This window comes from Pelodiscus sinensis, chromosome 1 (assembly GCF_052426305.1).
Source record: "Pelodiscus sinensis isolate ZL-2025 chromosome 1, ASM5242630v1, whole genome shotgun sequence".
NCBI classification, from domain to species: Eukaryota; Metazoa; Chordata; order Testudines; family Trionychidae; genus Pelodiscus; species Pelodiscus sinensis.
In genome coordinates, this window is record NC_143052.1 from 122,641,572 (window position 1) to 122,647,571 (window position 6,000).

Genomic DNA, 6,000 nt, shown 5'->3' on the forward strand with positions numbered 1-6,000 from the left:
GCCAACAAACCCCCGATTGGGGCCAAACCCCAATCTGGCCACAACCACTCCTGCATTACCCCTTCCCCAGACCCTAGATCTGAGCCTATCAAACACTGGAACCCTCTGCCCTGAGCCTCTCGCATACCCCAACCCAAATTCCTGCACCCTACATCCACAAGCCTGTGGCTTGCTTACTATCCCAACACTGCCCAGCCTGGAGCCCCTCCCCAAGCCAGTGTCCCCTTCTCCACCTCCTCCTGCATCCAGATTTCCTCCCAGAGCTTGCACCTCTCACCACTTCCCACACCCAAATCCCTCATTTCCACCCCAGAGACTACACATCCTGTCTCAACACAGCAAGGGTCCAGCAAGACTGTAGGGCTGTGTCTAGATTGGCCACTTTTTCCGGAAAAGCAGCTGCTTTTCCGGAAAAACTTGCCAGGTGTCTACACTGGCCGCTTGAATTTCCACAAAAGCACTGATGATCTCATGTAAGATTGTTAGTGTTTTTGTGGAAATACTATGCTGCTCCCGTTCAGGCAAAAGTCTTTTTCCGAAAAACTTTTGCGCAAAAGGGCCAGTGTAGACAGCTGAGATTTGTTTTCCGCAAAAAAGCCCCGATCGCAAAAATGGCGATCGGGGCTTTTTTGCGGAAAAGTGCTTCTAGATTGGCCACGGACGCGTTTTCGCAAAAAGTGCTTTTGCAGAAAAGCGTCCTGCCAATCTAGACGCGCTTTTCCGAAAATGCTTTTAACAGAAAACTTTTCCATTAAAAGCATTTCCGGAAAATCATGCCAGTCTAGACGTAGCCCAGGAGTTTTTCAGGATTCTAGAGATATCCCAGAAAAACTCTTCTGCATTCAGAGTTGTGTTTGTTCTTCCGCTCTTTCGGTCACCCCTATATTCCTCTTTCCACAAGGAATAAGGTGGCTTCCAAAAGAAGGGTTTTTTTTTCTGACATTTGGTCCAGTCTAGACAGGCCAAATGTTGGAAAAACCTCTTCCCACAGAAGAATTTTTTTTAAAGCAGCAGTATAAGGATTGGGGATAGCAAGTGACGGAGAGGAGGAGAATAGAGAGGGTGGGGCTTCAAGGAAGGGGTGGGGCGGTAGATCTTGGCTTGGTCTGTCATTTAAAAAGTGACCTTGGGTGTAAAAAGGTTGGAAACCACTGCCTTAAAGTGTTCAAAAGCACATTTTTACCACCATTCTGCACTTGCTCAGCTTGTAGCTGAACTGCTCCTTCCTGCAGTCCGGGCTGCCCCTCTGTGGCCTCATTAGCCATGGGAGAAAGTGATGGGCTGAGTCTCCAATGATCACTATTAGCATTCAGTGCCTCCAATGATAATTTTCAAGTCTGGAAAGAAAATTCCATCTTGCAGCTTTCTGAAGAGACCGGAGTTTGTAAAGATATACGTCATGCACATTCCCAGCAATCCCATGTTGATGTCAGTGAAATGGCCTTTGTGGTCCACTAGCACTTGAAGCACCATGGAGAAGGATCCTTTGCACTTTGTTTTCTTTGCTATCTTGACACCTCACCACCTTGCCAATGTGTTTTCTATTACCTCACAACAGTTAGCGAACCCCATCACTGTAAAGATCTCCACTGTATCCTGCATGTTTTCCAGAGTCACTCTCCTTCATAGCAGAAGATATTGACTTGGATCACAGCAACCCCCACTGTAGATTTACTTACTCCGAACTGATTCCCAACTGACCGGTAGTGGTCTGGCATTGTAAGCGTCCACAGATATTGCTACTTGCTTCTCAACTGTAAGAGCAGGTCTCATTCTAATATTGCTCTGCTTCAGGGCGGGGGAATGCAGTTCACAAAGTTCTATGAAAGTGGCCTTACACATGCAAAGTTTTGCAGTCACTGCTGATTGTCCCATAGGTGCATAACTATGCAATTTCACCAGTCTGTGCTTGTAGAACCAGCATTCCACTGTGTCAAGAGGTTCAACAGTCACCAGCATCTGCTGATTGCTCCACTCAAGTGTTTCATACATTCTATGTTTGTGGCCTTCTCTCATTTGTCCTCGCTCTGGTGGCTCCTGGCTAGTCTCTGCACATACTGCAGCATAAGGTGCAAGGTGTTTGAATGATTACCAAAGCACTTTGAAACTGAATGGGGTCCATGCTTGCCCTGCTATGTCATCTGCATGGATAATCAGGGAAAAAATGGCATGAAAAGATTGTTTGTTGCTTTTAAGCGGGAGGGGAAGGGGGGGAGCAGGGGGAGAGGGGGAAGAGATGAGCACATTATAGGACACTGACAACATATATCCAGAACCACTTGCTGCACTGTTTTTGTCCCATCAGACATTGGGGGTCTAATCCAGACTGCAAAGGGGTGTCAGGAATTGTGGGAATGTTACCCGCAGTGCATCAGTCACGTCAACAGTAGCCATCTTACTGGGAATACACGACACCTAACTCTTGTGCACAGTGGGGACTGCACCTTTGTTATGTAACAGTCATTCTCAGTCAGCAAAAGTTAGAAAACCAAGACTGAATTAGTCAAAAAAGAAGCTGTCTATTGACACCACGCATGCCTGCGTAAGATCATAACCAGGGCTCAACAAATAATGTAATCTACTCGCCCATGGCAAGCAGATTACAACCCGGAAGAGTCGGCGCAGAGCGATCTGTGCATGCGCAAAGCACAGAACCACATGGCTGGCGAGCAGGGCTCGCCATTGCTTGGCGAGCTCTGATCATGACAGACAAAGAGAGAATGGAATCAGAAATTAATTAATCAGGAACACCATCCCCAATGACAGCACTGCACACCTGTTTACAGAGCTCTGTGACTTTGTCCTTACCCACAACTACTTCCAATTTGGAGACAATTTGTATCTTCAAGTCAGCGGCACAGCCATGGGCATCTGCATGGCATCACAACATGCCAACGTCTTTATGGCTGACCTTGAACAATGTTCTCTCAGCTCTCATCCTCTAGCACCATTAGGCTATTTATGCTACATCGATAACATCATCATATGGACCCACAGGAAAGAGACCCTTGAAGAATTTCACAGGGATTTCAACAACTTCCACCCCACCATCAACCTCAGCCTGGATCAGTCCACACAAGAAATCCACTTCCTTGATACTACAGTACAATTAAACAATGGACAAATTTCCACCATCCTATTCCGGAAACCTACTGACGGCTACACTTACCTTCATGCCTCTAGCTTCCATCCCAGACACATTTCTCAATCTACTGCATACAGCCAAGCCCTAAAATACAACTGGATTTGCTCCAATCCCACAGACAGAGACAAGCACCTACAGGATCTATATAGAGCATTCATAAAATTGTAATACCCACCTGGAGAAGTGAAAAAACAGATCGACAGAGCCAAAAAAAGTACCAAGACATGAACTACTTCAAGACAGACCCCAAACAGAAAACAACAGAATTCCATTTGTCATCACCTACAATCCACAACTTAAACCCCTCCATCGCATTATCAATCTACAATCTATCCTGGAAAATGACCCCTCGCTCTCAGAGGCCTTGGGGAAAAGTCCAATCCTTGCTAACAGACAACCCCCTAACCTCAAACAAATTCTTTCCAATAATCTCCATTGTAATCATCCAGGGACCCACCTGTGCAATGAGCCCCGGAGCCAACTCTGCTCACACATCTATACCCAGCAATCTCATCACTGGACCCAACCACAGCCACCAAATCAGAGGCTCATTTAACTGCACATCAACTACTCTAATGCCATCAAATGCCAACAGTGCCCCACTGCCATGTATATTGGCCAAACTGGACAGTCTCTACAGCAAAGAATTAATGGACATACATCAGATAGCCAAAAAGGCAATAAACAAAAACCTGCTGAAGAACACTTTAATCTACCAGGATATTCATTAATGGATCTCCAAGTCACCATTTGTTTCAGGCAAATTCCACAAGCCAAATACACAGAGAAGGATTGGAACTTAACTTCATTTACAAATTTAATTCTTATGCAAATGTTATACAGAAAGACATCTGCTGGCTCGTACACTACCTTCCACATCCTATGACTTAACCTACCAACCAAACAATGGAGGTGCTAATGGTTCTTATCAGCCTTTCATAACTATTTAGTCTTTAAGGTGCCACTAGACTATTTGTTGTTTTTTAAGTTTTTCCTGTTACTGACTAACTCGACTAACCCTCTCAAGCTTATCTACTCACTGTCTCTGTTTTTTCTTCCTCCCCTCCTTTTTTCCCCCTTCCCCCTCTCCTCCCGTTATTTATTCTTGAATCTGGACTTCTCACACTCCTGTCATCTGACAAAATGGGTTGTGCCCTCAAAAGCTCATGGTACCATCTACATGTTTTGTTAGTCTTTAAGGTGCTACTAGACTATTTCTTGTTTTTTAAGTTTTTCCTGTTACAGACTAACTCAGCTACCCCTGAAGCTTTAGAAATTAATGTGTTGGACATTAGGCCTAACTGGATACAACCTTTTGGGTGGACTTCGAGAATTAAAACGGCAAGTAGAGTTGACTCCTAGGAATGTCCCATTCAAGAGATTGTGTCCTTCATTGGTGACCCTCAGTCATCAGGACATCCAGACCTGCCCATAAGTAACACCACCCTGTTATCTTTAATGGACCAGGAAGTACCCCAGCCTGATGCATGAAAAATCCTGCTTTCTTCCCTTCCTATCTCTCATTATTTTACTCCGGTCCCTTTCCCTGTTTTTCCACCTGATCCAGAGAACAACAGCACTACAAAGCACCAGTATGATGGGATGAGAGTTCACCCAGCTCTGTCCAGCCTGAGAAGGACCTGTAAGAAAGGTACTTGACTAGACAACCCAGGTAGGATCCCAGACTGGGAAAGTAAACTAGGTTTAAGAGCAACAGCTGTAGTAGCTGATCTTCCAGCCCAGAGTACCCATCTATATCTGAGATCAACAAAAACAGTATGCATTTCCCTTACCATTTTGCTATCCTTTCTTCTCCCTATTTGACCGTCTTGTCAAAAAAACAAGAAAAGTAGTAATCGCTCAGAGCAATCCCCATGGAATTCAACAAGACTTTACTGTTTTCTTCCCCACTAAAAAGGATTGCTTGACAGAATAAGAAACTAGTAGTTATTCTCTCTGAAAAAGGGCCTTTGATAGATTTGTAAATGTTTTGCATAATCCATTTCCATATGCTTTTTAAAAGAATTTTCTTCTTGTGTATCCTACTCAAATTTTCCAAACACTTGTAATAATTTTCTAACTTGCTTGCCATAGAATGGTCAATGTTCTTGTACTTTAAACCTCAAATCATGATTAACAGTGTACAGTGCCAGGATCATGCTATCTTTTTACACTCTAGTCGAGACCCCCTTTATTACATTGACATTAATACAACATACCCCACGCCTATCTCTGCTCTTCCACATTAGTTCTATCTTAGAAGCAGGTTTAATAATGTCTCAATGACTTATGGATAAAACTTCATTATACATAAAGGCAAAGAGTTTGAACTTGGCTGCAAACTGATTATACCATACATCATCTTCACCTTACAAAGTCCCTTCAACTACTCATATAGAAAAAGGGTAATGAGGTAATATACATGCTACATAACAGTAATACCATTAGAGAGGCTACTGTAACAGAACCATGAGAAATAATGTAGCTAAATGCTACCACATAGATGCACTGTGGATAGTGGCAATGTAGAAAGAGGAAAGAGAGACAAGAATCAGAGTTTGAATGTACTGTAAAAGAGTAAAAAAAGGACTTCTAAGAGATTAAGAAATCAGCCGTGCTGTAAAATACTCCTGTTGACAGCAGTATAATATTTCCCAAGGCCTACACTATTGCACATTTCCTAGCAATAGGTGCTTAGGAGGTGGAGGAGGAAACATCAGCCCTTAAACAAGTCATCACTAATACGGCATTCAATATCTGACTATAGATCTATTCCAGCCATGGCTCTCATCCTGCCAAGGCTCAAATGTACAAACAAGAACCAGAGTAAGGGACACAACAATACAGAAGGGAGC